We start from the raw sequence: 12,575 nt of genomic DNA, 5'->3' as shown, positions 1-12,575 counted from the left end.
CAATGGATCTGGGGTTGAGAGGGTAAACAGCTTTAAGTTCCTTGGCATACACATCACCAAGGATCTCACATGGTATGTGCACACCAGCTCTGTGGTGACAAAGGCACAACAGCATCTCTTTCACCTCAGATGGTTGAGCAAGTTTGGTATCAGCTCCCAAATCCTAAGAATTTTCTACAGGAGCACAACTGAGAGCGTCCTGACTGGCTGTATCACTGCCTGGTATGGGAAATGTACCTCCCTTAATGGCAGGAATCAGCAGAGAGTGGTGCAGACAGCCCAGAGCATCTGTAGTTGTGAACCTCCCATGATTCAAGACACTTACAAAGACAGGTGTGTAAAAGGGGCCTGTAACGTCATTGGGGACCCGAGTCACCCCAAACACAATCAATTCTAGCTGCTACCATCCAGGAAATGATACCGCAGCATAAAAGCCAGAGCCAACAGGCTCCAGGACAGCTTCTTCCATCAGGCCATCAGACTGATTAACGCACGCTGATTTGAGTGTATTCTATGTTACATTGACTGTTCTATTTATTATAAATTACTATGATTGCACATTTAGATGAAGATGTAATGTACAGATTTTTACTCCTCATGTATGTGCAGGATGTAAGAAATAAAGTCCATTCATTCATTTTCCTCATACCCCTAAACACCCCTGCTATGCAAAAATCTGTCGAACTGTGTCTTAAAGATATTTAATGAGGTAGCTTCTACCTCTTCCCTGAAACTTTGTGTTCTTAACAAAAGGTCTTGATCCACAATCTCACATCTCAAATGGTGACAGCACAACCAACTAAACAAAGATGTTACTTGAAGTTGAAGCTCCTTTTGGTGTACTTTTTCCATCTATCCTCTCATGTTCTTCTCATCAAACCTCCTGCTTACATGTAACACAAGGATCACTGGATTTTGCAGGCAACTTTGTTCAAGATCAGAAGGGAGCAAGCAGCATTGCCTTGTCTCTAGCCCCTATTATAACTGTTAGAGTGACATCTGCCAGCTGTTGTCAGAATGAACAAAAATTGGTCATCATGTAAGCACATTCACCACATTACGTTTTATTCCTCAATAATGCCTACTGAGTATGAGATCAGTGTTTTATGGAAGCCACTTATTTTTAGATGAATCACACAATGTCATGGCCAAGAAAGCTCCACCAATGTATCGACTTCCCCAGGAGTCTGAAGAAATTTGGTGTGTCCTCTTTTGTGCCTCACCAATTTTTATCGATGAACCATAAACTGCATCCTACTCAGATGCAGCGTGGCTTGGTATGTCAACTGCTCTGCCGGTGACTCAAGAAACTGCACAGCGTTGCAGACACAGTTCAGTACATCACGGGAAGCAGCCTCCCTTTCGTGGACACAAGTCATTGCCTTGATACAGCAGCCAATATAATCAAATATCCCACCCATCCCAAACATCCTTTTTTCTCTCCACTCCACCCCTCCACCCTCCACCCACCAGCCCAATTGGGCAGAAGATGCAGAAAAGCCTGAAAACACATATCACCAGGCTCAAGGACAGCTTCTATCCTGCTGTTATAAGACTACTGAACAGTTCCCCAGTATGACAAGATAGACTCTTGACCCCACAGTCTACCTCCTAATGACCTTGCAATATTTTCCATCTGAACTGCACTTTCTCTGTATTTGTAACACTTCATTCTGCATTCTGTTACCATTTTTATTTTGAGCTACCTCAGTGCACTGTTATAATGAATTGATCTGTAGGAATAGGGTGCAGGCCAAGAATTTCACTGTACTTTGGTATATGTGCCATTAGTAAACTAATTTATCAATTTTCCAACATATAAATAGCAAATCAATACAGACTCTTCACCTGGACATATTCAAGCCAATACAGGTTCTTCACCTGGACATATCCAAGTCAAAACAAGTTCTTCACCTGGACATATTCAAGTCAATACGGATTCTTCACCTGGGCATATTCAAGTCAATACAGATTCTTCATCTGGGCATATTCACTCTTCTCTTTTTAGAAAGGCAAATACCGTAATCAATATGACTATTCTGGACTGATTTTGAATAGTTTATGAATTCTTCTTCAAAGTTTTCAGAATTAAAATCAAACATATTTCATCTATTGTGTTTTCATCTATGAGTGTTATGTGAAGTCCAAACTATTGCTATTCTTAATACCAGGATGGCATTCTTTAATTGTATCTATGTATGTGAAGGTTTGGATGAACATTATGGTATGCAAATCTATTTGCCTTACTATATCATTGTGTTCAAGATTTCTGTTGTGTTTTAAATGTAACTTAAGCATTGCATTTAAGCATTGCATTAAAGCACAGATTAATAAGGCAAAATATTGCAGGATTCCATGCAATCTAACCTTCCACAGCAACCTACTTGTGTGCAACCTTTTCAAATGCTTTACTGAAGTCAATACAGACCACGTCGGCTTTCCTGTCCTCACTAACCTTGATCACAACATCAAAAATCGGTCAAATTTGTAAAACATGATCTCCCACGCACAAAGTGGTACTGACTACCCCTGACTAACCCACCTTAACACTTGTGTGTACATTTGTCCCTCTGAATCCTCTAACTTACACACCACAGGTTTTAGACTTACTGACCTACATAGTTCCCAGGTTTTTCTTCGTGGCCCTTTTAAATAAAGGCACAACATACACTCTCTTCCAGTCTACTGGCACCTCATGCTGATTTTGCAAAATCAATTGAAGTGACATTATTTAAGAGAAAGCATTTAATTAATGAGGTTGCAGCCACATAGCCAAGAGATTGTTGCAGAGCAAAAAGCAACGGTAAACTGAAACCACTTGGAAACATAAAGAGGTGAAAAGTTGCGTTGCACCTTTTGAAAAATGCAATGAATCTCCCGGATATTCTCTCTCCCTTGATGCTGTCGGAGGATAGTGCTGGAGTCCTGGATTTTGGGCAAGGTTTAATCCATATGGTTTGTGGCTTAGACTCTATAGTTCACATTATGATGTCTTTCTGGTTTTTGGCTGCTCCTTTTTTGTTGCTATTTGAGTGATTTTGAATCAGGATGGCCTGCAGATAATAATGCTGCGCTGAACTAAATATGCCTGGTCACTTTCAATTTTGTGTTATATATTCTGCGTTTTCTTGTTCTTTTTATGTTAATGTTTGCGTGATCTGTTTTCTTTCCACTTGGGGGTTGATACTTTTCCTTGAACGGGTTCCTTGGTTTTCTTTTTTCCCGTGGCTTTCTGTGGAGAAGCTGAATCTCAGGGTTGTATACAACATAATTACTTTGATAATAAATGTTCTTTGTACCAAGATTTAGTACAGTGAAATGCCTTGACCATCAAATTTGGGAGGAGTTAATTGTAACAAGGTTTATGCAGATGAAGTCATTCTGTAAATGCAGAAAATATGAGAACAATCAAAGCTGTAGTATTGCCAGCAATCAGTATTTTAATGTAATTTTTCAAAATAGAAAAATCAATATTGCCATCGATAAGTATGAAATGGCTCAGAGAGGATTCAGCTAAGGTATACACAAGAATGGAAACAATTTGTTATGAGGAAATACAGAATAGTTTACAAAATAGAATAGGTTGGGTTTACTGCTTTTGGCACGATAGAGCTGAGGGGAGATCTAACCAAGATGTAAACAAGAACAGCTTATTTCTCTGAGTAAGAAGGTCAAAATCAAGGGTTAATAGATAAAGGGTAAGAAGATTAGAGGAGCTAAGGTATAATAAAATCAGCCTGAGTGGTTTGTGTTTCCCTGAAAGGGAGGTGAATGCTGTAAACATCTGGTAGAGGAGCTGGTATAGTGACCTTATTGGACTACAGACCTGGAGCTAAAAGCAGGATTAATTGAAATTGTTTATCTTATGGCTGGCATTGACACAATTGACTGAATGGGTTCTGTTAATGCCATGAATTACAAAGGCAACATGAAAAGCAAATGGGATGAAATCTCAATTTAGAAAAAATCTGGTGATATTTTCTAAACAATAATTGGAAAATCAATATATATTGAAATGATAAAGTTCAAAGAAATCAGAGTCTTTGGTGTAGAGTTAAGAAGAGCATTGGTCATAGAACACGATTAAAGATAAGCTTTATCTGGAAGCTTAGAACATAAAAGTAAGGAACAGATGTTTAAAGTGAAGATAACCCCAATTTTAGGCCAAATCTCAAACAATGAGAACAGTCACGAGCATCATAATGTGGAAATGATGAAAACAATGAAAAAGGAGGAGATCCACTCAGCAGGAATTTAAAAGGAATAAATTGCAATAATGAAGAGCATAATTAAAGTGTTTATCCAGTGAAAGGTTAAGACATCATTTCATATGAGAGATTAAATATATTAAGTGTAATATGTTGCTTTCGATGGCTGACAGGATCTTAACAAAAGGACAAAGTTGCAAAAACAAGAAATTTTTAAAAATCGACAAAATATAGAATGCGGATTTCCTTGTCACAAAGTTTTCTTAAATAAATTATTTTGGTCTTCTACTCCCATGAAAGTCAGAATCAGATTTAGTAGCACTGACATATGACATAAAAGTCACTGAAGCTGGTGATATATACAATTTATTCCGCACAACAAGCAGGCATCATACTCGAGATACTCCTGGAAGAAAAGGCCTTCTGACCCATTATTACATCACATTTTATATGTTAAAGAACAAAGTTAATAACAGGACCATTTCTATAGTTATAATGCATTCATGATGCTTCCTTTGAATTACACCTAATTTCAAACATCTAGATCTTCACACCAACACACCCAAAATGAGTGTTGGTCACCTCTGTGTCTGAGCTGCATTCATGCTTAAGCAGACAACTCAGGTGAATGGGGTTTCTTGGTTTGCAATCAACCCCATTTGCAGCTCTGGGAAGACCATTGTTCTGAAAGCATTTTAAATTCAATCTACATTCCACATTCAGATCCGAAGACAGGTTGCTGTTGAAATTAATATTTGCTACATTGCATAACCCCAGAATACACCCTAACAGTAGTGTTCATAGATCATGCAGTAATCTGATGCTGGAGGGGAATAAGTTGTTGTTAAATCCGGCCTCTGCAGCTCTTCCATGATGATGGCAACAGGAAGAAAACACGTCCTAGATAGTGAGATTCCTTAGTGATGGATGCTTCCTTCTTGAGGCACTAACTCTTGAAGATGTCCTCAATAGTGAGAAGGCCATGCCTGTGATGGTCCATTCTCCACCTCAATTCCACTTTCTCAGCCAATTTGCATTTCCTCTGATCCATATATAGCCCAAAAATATATCAATTTCAGACTTGAATCTACTCACCCAGAGCCTCTGAGAGTACCTCAAACATTTATACAGGTTTCCCCCGCCATCCGAAGGTACAGCGTTCCTATGAAACTGTTCATAAGCCGAAATGTTGTAAAGCGAAGAAGCAATTAGCACTTATTTATATGGGAAAATTTTGTGAGCGTTCGCAGACCCAAAAATAACCTACCAAATCATGCCAAATAACACATAAAACCTAAAATAACAGTAACACATAGTAAAAGCAGGAATGATATGATTAATACACAGCCTATATAAAGTAGGAATACTTTTCCACAATCATTACTGCACTGTTCTCCGTAGCGAAAATGTCACGCAAGCGCTCTTGGCAAAAACACGGCACAAGCGCTCTCCAGTAACTTTTCAGCTATGAAGCTGCCAAATCATACCAAATAACATGTAAAAATACACAGCCGATATAAAGTAGAAATAATGTATGTACAGTGCAGTATCACTTACCGTAATCGGGAAGACAGCTTGCCGAGCACACTGATGATGTTGTGTTAGACTGAGTCATCGCAGGTTGGGTGGTTCAGTGGCCCCCACCCTCCAGGCCGCCAACTGATACATTGTTGCGAAGCATGCAGTGGTACAGCGGTAGCCGGGAGGCACACAGCACATCTTTAAGAAAAAAATCGAAATAAACATGCTAATTAATTAGGTGCCGCCCGACACATATTTGTCGGCTCAGATCAGTGCAGACTGCCGATTGCATCGCCTCTGATCTGGGCCGACAGTTACGTGTGGGGCGGCACCTAATTAATTAGAACGTTTATTTCGGCTTTTTTCTTAAAGATGTGCTGTGTGTCTCCCGGCTACTGCTGCATTCTCCACAAATCGGTACTGTATCTAGTCATAGTCATACTTTATTGATCCCGGGGGAAATTGGTTTTCGTTACAGTTGCACCATAAATAATAAATAGTAATAGAAATAGTAACAGTAATATTACTATTAGTAAATAGTAAATAGTAATAGTCATAGAAATAATAATTAGTAATAGAATAGTAATATAAAATAGTAATAAATAGTTAAATAGTAATATGTAAATTATGCCAGTAAATTATGAAATAAGTCCAGGACCAGCCTATCGGCTCAGGGTGTCTGACCCTCCAAGGGAGGAGTTGCAAAGTTTGATGGCCATAGGCAGGAATGACTTCCTATGACGTTCTGTGCTGCAGCTCGGAGGAATGAGTCTCTGGCTGAATGTACTCCTGTGCCCACCCAGTACATTATATAGTGGATGGGAGACATTGACCAAGGTGGCATGCAACTTAGACAGCATCCTCTTTTCAGACACTACAGTGAGAGAGTCCAGTTCCATCCCCACAACATCACTGGCCTTACGAATGAGTTTGTTGATTCTGTTGGTGTCTGCTACCCTCAGCCTGCTGCCCCAGCACACAACAGCAAACATGATAGCACTGGCCACCAAAGACTCGTAGAATATCCTCAGCATCGTCTGGCAGGTGTTAAAGGACCTCAGTCTCCTCAGGAAATAGAGACGGCTCTGACTCTTCTTGTAGACAGCCTCAGTGTTCTTTGACCAGTCCAGTTTATTGTCAATTCATATCCCCAGGTATTTGTAATCCTCCACCATGTCCACACTGACCCCCTGGATGGAAACAGGGGTCACCGGTACCTTAGCTCTCCTCAGGTCTACCACCAGCTCCTTAGTCTTTTTCATATTAAGCTGTAGATAATTCTACTCACACCATGTGACAAAGTTTCCTACCGTAGACCTGTACTCAGCCTCATCTCCCTTGTTGATGCATCCAACTATGGCAGAGTCATCCAAAAACTTCTGAAGATGACAAGACTCTATGCAGTAGTTGAAGTCCAAGGTGTAAATGGTGAAGAGAAAGGGAGACAAGACAGTCCCTTGTGGAGCCCCAGTGCTGCTGATCACTCTGTCGCACACACAGTGTTGCAAGCACACGTACTGTGGTCTGCCAGTCAGGTAATCAAGAATCCATGATACCAGGGAAGCATCTACCTGCATCGCTGTCAGCTTCTCCCCCAGCAGAGCAGGGCGGATGGTGTTGAACGCACTGGAGAAGTCAAAAAACATGACCCTCACAGTGCTCGCTGGCTTGTCCAGGTGGGCGTAGACACGGTTCAGCAGGTAGACGATGGCATCCTCAACTCCTAGTCGGGGCTGATGCATCATCTGTCCGCGGCCTGGGTGTTGGGGTGGTGGGACACTGGGGTGTCATCTCGTCATCTGTTTCCATTACAGCAGGCAGCTCATCTTCTCCCATGACTGCCTGCCTCAATGTCGGAAGGTCGAGGTTCGTTGTCTGCTGTGGCTGATGTGGAAGGCTTGCTTGACTGCTGAGCCTCGTACGTTTTTCTATAATACAGTTCTTTGTAAGGACTGAAACCATCTTGCAAATATCCCCTAAACCAATGTACCCTTTCAAAATTAAAGTCATACTTTATCATTGCAGCGAAAATCTCACGCAGTGGCTTCACGTTCATTTCGCTACTGCATTCGGTTTCGATTGTTATCCTTTCCTCTTCCAATTGCATCAGCTCTTCATCTATCAGTTCTTGGTCATGGGATGCCAAAACCTCTTCAACATAATCTTCGTCAGCTTCCACAAGTCAAACTCACTTTGTCCTTACTTCGTTCACCACGATCAAAACGCTTAATTATGTCTAGTTTTACACTAAATGTAACACTCTTACGAGCTCTTTCAGGCTTTTCCAATACCTCAGAACTCATCTTGCAAATGGCTGCTCAATGCAACGTGTTAAAGCAATGCCGTTCCGAATCCGGAGGAGAGCAGCTGCTTGGGGCCGCGCGGCTTTTTATCGCGCACTGATTTTTTCCGTAACAGTGAAAACACCTTCTGAAAGCGAAAACAGGGTACTAATGTAGGTCTTTCATAACAGTGAGGTTTTGTAAAGCGAACATTCGAAAAGCGAGGGGACACCTGTGCTCCTCTGCGTACAAGTTGCTCCTCTTCTCAGTCTTAAATGCTGACTGCTCATCCTGACATTATACTTCTCAGTTCTATTTTTAGTTTGATTTCTCTTGGAAGAAACAGAGGATGATGGTAAAGGTATTGCTAGTTTGAAGTCTGCAGACACCATGGCAGAATTTGTATAACCCTTTGAAGCCTTTTGGGATCCTGGGCACAAGAGTTTCCATGTCAGGCTCAAAGCTCAAAGTAAACTTAGTGTCAAAGTACTATATATGTCACCATATACTACCTTGAGATAAATTTTCATGCAGACATTCACAGTAAATCAAAGAAATAGCACCCAAAATCAAAAACTGACAAACAACCAATTTGCAAAAGAAGACAATCTGTGCAAACATAAATAGAGTCCTTAAAAGTGAGTCATCGGTTTGGAATCAGTTGTGGTGTGTGAAATTATCCACACTGGTTCAGGACCCTGATGGCTGAAGAGTAATAACTGATCCTGAACTTGGCAGTGTGGGACCCAAGGCTCATGCATCTCCTTCCTGATGGCAGGAGCGAGAAGAGAGCATGACCTGGATGGTGGGGATCCTAGATAATGAATGCTGCTTTCTTGTGGCAGCACTCCTTGTATCTAGTTGTGATGCAACCAGTCAGAATGCTCTCCACAGGACATCTATAAGAATTTGTAAGAATCATTAGTGTTAAATCTCCTGAGTCTCCTAATAGCTCATCAAACTGAGGGTTGCAGGCTTATTATAGCATTTTTAAAAGGTCCATTCCTGCTCAAGTACACTAATAGAGACTCTGACTCAACCATTTCTCTCCAGAACTTGGAATTTATTGGGATAGTTAACATTTAGGCCAAAGAATCTTTTTTAGAGTCAGGATCCAACGAGAGGTCTTCATTATGAAATGCAAATTCTATATCTCTTTCCATAGATATGCCTGACCTGCTCAGTGTTTCTATGATTCTCTGTGGTTAACTTGATACTCTGATATACTTTCCATTGTTAATCATTTGAATTTTGGTTTACAGCCAAACAATACCTACTGTACCTGATGGTACAGCACATCAGTCCAGAAATCCAACAGGACAACTGAGACAAAACCCACACAATATAATTGCTTAAATAGAAAACAGCCAGTTGGTCGCTGCGGCTTGCAAAGCCATTGAGATCATGGTTCATCCTCCACCTCAACTCCACTTTCTCAGCCAATTTGCATTCCCTCTGCTACATATATTGCCCAAAAATAGACCATTTTCAGCCTTGAATCAACTTACACAAAGCCCCGGGACAGAGCACCTCAAATATTTATATTCCTCTGCGTACAAGTTACTCCTCTCAGTCTTAAATGCTGACTGCTCATCCTGACATTATGCTTCCTATTTTTATTTTTAGTTTGATTTCTCTTGGAAGAAACAGATGATGATTGTAAAGGTATTGTTACTTTGAGGTCTGCAGAGACCGCGGCAGAATTTGTATTGGGATGAGATGAAATCCGCCTAACACAGAAAAGTCTATCATACCTTTTAGTTCATTCCAGTCAAAGTAACGTAGTGATGCAATAGCCCATAAAACTTGATAAAAGGTGACAAAATTCCAGTATATAATATCTGAAAGTGAAGGACACAGTCATCCAAGTTATATATACGTCCCCATTCTTAAGTCTTTAAAACTGGAGTAATAAATACTGCTCCATATATACTGGTAAACCAAAATAAAGTGATCAAATAATTTTTTTTTAATGAATTCGAATCAGCATTAGTTGGCAGTACAATTAACAAATTACATTCTTCTGTTTCAACTTAAAATCCTGTTGCTAGCTGATATCTACTAAAAAAAGGCAGAAAACCTTAAGCCAGGGCTACCCAACCTTTTTTATGCCATGAAGCCTTACCATTAACCGAGGGGTCCATGGACACAAGGTTGGGAACCCCCGGCTTAAACTGTCCTGCTCAGCGATAAGATCATAACCATCATTATCTTTACTGCCAAAAGTATGCTAGGGCTTTGATGGACCATTCCAGTCTCTCCATAAAATATAAAACCAACATTCCTCTTACTTGTTTCTTCATGGATACTGCTGGACTTGCTGAGTATTATCAACATTTTATCCCTTTTGTTTTTATCTCATTTATATTGTTATAATACTAAAGAAAATTGCTTTGAAGGAATCCTCCACTGAATCATCCTTTATCTCCGTACTGAAATACTAGAATTGATCAGCAGAGTATAAAATGCAAAAGAACTTAAATCACTTAACAAGCATGAAAAAAACTCATAGAAGGAAAAACCACAAAATCTGTCCTCTTAAATATTGTAAATTATATTTAGTAACCATGTTTACAGATGTAAATATAAAGTTTTCATACAGTACAGTGCAAAAGCTATCTACTATAGCTAGGGTGCCTAAGACTTTTGCACAGTATTATATTTGTCAAAATGGAGTGCAGACTGAGTTAGTAAATCAGACTGGAGCAAAGGGTGTTGAGAATGGCGAGATGGAGCACCATGGGTGGGATGTGGGACAGGTGGCAGAGGAGGAGTGCCAGGGGCAGAAGATGGCATGGGTGGAGACACAGCCAGCCCTGCGACACCAGACAAGGCCATCAGCTTCAAACAATTGGTTTAATGAACATTATGGGATGTTTCTCTGGTGCTTCCCGCTCCCTCCCATCTCCCTTCCCCTAACTGCCCCCTTTTCACTCTTAGTCCACAATAGAGACCCATATCAGAATCAGGTTCATCATCACTCACATATGTCATGAAATCTGTTTACTTTTGCGGCAGCATTACACAGTGCAATACACACAATTACAACAGTACTCTGCAAATGATTTAGGCACCTCAGTTATATAAATGTATCTAACAATTTTGCACAATACTGTATTTCATTAAGAAAACCATAGGTCATTGTTAAAACCTAAATTATTATTTATGATTTCCAGTTGTGGTTATCAATAGAAATATATAAAACCTACAGCACAATACAGGCCCTTTGGCCCACAAAGCTGTGCCAAACATGTCCTTACCTTAGAAATTACCTGGGGTTACCCATAGCCCTCTATTTTTCTGAACTCCATGTACCTATCCAGGAGTCTCTTAAAAGACCCTATCATATCTGCCTCCACCACCGTCGCTGGCAGCCCATTCCACGCACTCACCACTCTCTGTGTAAAAAACTTATCCCTGACATCTCCTCTGTACCTACTTCCAAGCAACTTAAAACTGTGCCCTCTCGTGCTAGCCATTTCAGCCCTGGGAAAAAGCCCCTGACTATCCACATGATTAATGCATCTCATCATCTTTTAAAACATCTATCAGGTCACCTCTCATCCTCTGTTGCTCCAAGGGAAAAGGCCGAGTACACTCAACTTATTCTCATAAGGCATGCTCCCCAATCCAGGCAACGTCCTTGTAAATCTCCTCTGCACCCTTTCTATGGTTTCCACATCTTTCCTGCAGTGAGGCAACCAGAAGTCAGCACATTACTCCAAGTGGGGTCTGACCAGGGTCCTATATAGCTGAAACATTATCTCTCGGCTCCTAAACTCAATCCCACGACTGATGAAGTCCAAAGCACTGTATTCCTTCTTAACCACAGAGTCAACCTGCAAGGCAGCTTTGACTCTACAACCACTCTATGGACTCAAACCTCAAGATCCCTCTGATCCTCCACACTGCCAAGAGTCTTTCCATTAATACTATGTTCTTCCATCATACTCAACCTACCAAAATGAACCACCTCACACTTATCTGGGTTGAACTCCATCTGCCGCTTCTCAGCCCAGTTCTGCATCCTATCGATGTTCTGCTGTAAACTCTGACAGACTTCCACACTATCCACAACACCCCCAACCTTTGTGTCATCAGCAAATTTACTAACCTAATCCTCCACTTCCTCATCCAGGTCATTTATAAAAATCACAAAGAGTAGGGGTCCCAGAACGGATCCCTGCGGCACACCACTGGTCACCAACCTCCATACAGAATATGACCCCTCTACAACCACCCTTTGCCTTCTGTGGGCAAGCCAGTTCTGGATCCACAAAGCAATGTCCCCTTGGATCCCATGCCTCCTTACTTTCTCAATAAGCCTTGCATGGGGTACCTTATCAAATGCCTTACTGAAATCCACACACACTACATCTACTGCTCTGTCTTCATCAATGTGTTTAGTCACATCCTCAAAAAATTCAGTCAGGCTCGTAAGGCATGACCTGCCTTTGACCAAGCCATGCTGACTATTCCTACGCAAATTATGCCTCTCCAAATGTTCATAAATCCTGCCTCTCAGGATCTTCTCCATCAACTTACCAACCACTGAAGTAAGACT

The 12,575-nt window shown here is 40.9% G+C and overlaps 1 protein-coding gene across 11 annotated transcripts in view; it reads right to left on the bottom strand.

Annotated features, from left to right (window-relative positions):
• Positions 1–12,575, bottom strand: part of anks1b (ankyrin repeat and sterile alpha motif domain containing 1B) — an 860,133-nt gene that overhangs the window by 623,866 nt on the left and 223,692 nt on the right. Inside the window, exon 1 of one of the 11 annotated variants that reach the window (XM_072241227.1) lies at positions 2,854–2,970. The exons of the other annotated variants lie outside the window; for them this stretch is intronic. The gene's annotated coding sequence lies outside the window, so the exon portion shown is untranslated. Of the gene's footprint in view, positions 1–2,853; positions 2,971–12,575 lie in introns of those variants that run through there. 11 annotated transcript variants of the gene reach the window in all.

The sequence above is a fragment of the Mobula birostris genome, chromosome 23 (assembly GCF_030028105.1).
Source record: "Mobula birostris isolate sMobBir1 chromosome 23, sMobBir1.hap1, whole genome shotgun sequence".
NCBI classification, from domain to species: Eukaryota; Metazoa; Chordata; class Chondrichthyes; order Myliobatiformes; family Myliobatidae; genus Mobula; species Mobula birostris.
Note: the sequence above shows the minus strand (reverse complement) of the source record. Positions and strands in the feature narration are given on the sequence as shown.